The sequence below is a fragment of the Pteropus medius genome, unplaced genomic scaffold, assembly GCF_902729225.1.
Source record: "Pteropus medius unplaced genomic scaffold, Ma_sr-lr_union100, whole genome shotgun sequence".
NCBI classification, from domain to species: Eukaryota; Metazoa; Chordata; class Mammalia; order Chiroptera; family Pteropodidae; genus Pteropus; species Pteropus medius.
In genome coordinates this window covers 26,219,953-26,221,177 of record NW_024349802.1, presented here as the reverse complement: position 1 = coordinate 26,221,177, position 1,225 = coordinate 26,219,953, and the positions used below count along the sequence as shown (strand labels likewise).

The following is a 1,225-nucleotide window of genomic DNA, read 5'->3' as shown; positions in this document are numbered from 1 at the left end:
GTTTCTGTTTTATTTATTCATTTATTTTTTTATTTTTTAGATTCCACATATAAGTAAAATTGTATGGTATTTATCTTTCTCTGTCTGACTTAATTCATTTAGCTTAATACCCTCTAAGTCCATCTATGTCATTGCAACTGGTAATATTTTATTCATTTTTATTGATGAATAATATTCCATTGTATGTATATACCACATGTTCTTTAACCATTTGTCTACTGAAAGACATCCAGGTTGCTTCCATAACTTGACTATTATTAGTAATGCTACAATGAACATAGTGGCACAGCATATATCTTTTCAAATTAGTGTTTTTGTTTTCTTTGGATATATACTCAGAAGTGGAATTGCTAGATCGCATGGCAACTCAATTTTTAATTTTTGAAGAATCTCCATACTGTTTTCCATAGTGCTTACACTAATTTACAGTCTCACCAACAGTGTGCAGGGTTTCTTTTTCTCCATATCCTCACCAGCATTTATTTGTTGATTTATTGATGATGGCCATTCTGACAGGTGTGAAATGCTCTCTCATTGTGGTTTTAATTTGCATTTCCCTGATGATTAGCAATGTTGAGCCTCTTTTCATGACTGTTGGCCTGTATATCTTCTTTGGAAAAATGTCTATTCAGGTCCTTTGCCCATTTTTATTTTTTATTTATTTTTATTTTTATTTATTTTTTTAGGCGAGGCAATCCTTGGTTGACCTCACAGATTGTAAGGACCTTGTAAGCTTACAGTCTTTATTTTTTTATTTTTTACACCTACAGCACCTGGTCTTCCTAGGTGGTCTCCCATACAAGTACTAACCAGGCTTGACCCTGCTTAGCTTCTGAGATCAGACAGAATCAGGCTTGTTCAAGGTAGCATGGCCATAGACCCTTTGCCTGTTTTTAAATTGGATGATTTGGGTTTTTATTTTTGGTGTTAAGTTGTATGAATTCCTTCTACATTTTGAATATTAACCTCTCATCAGATGTAACATTTGTAAACATTTTCTCCCATTTAATAGGTTATGTTTTCATTTTGTTAATGATTCCTTTTGCTGCACACACAAAAATTTTAATTTGTTGTAGTCCCATTTATTTATTTTTTCCTTTGTTTCCCTTGTCTGAAGAAACATACCCAAAAAAATATTACTAAGAATGATGTTCAAAGGTTTATTGCCTATGTTTTCTTCTAGGTATTTTATGGCTTCAGGGCTTATATCGAAGTCATTAATCCA

The 1,225-nt window shown here is 32.3% G+C and overlaps 1 pseudogene; it reads right to left on the bottom strand.

Moving 5' to 3' along the window:
- Positions 1-761: 761 nt before the first annotated feature.
- Positions 762-880, bottom strand: LOC120581751 (uncharacterized; annotated as a pseudogene).
- Between the last annotated feature and the right edge of the window lie 345 nt (positions 881-1,225).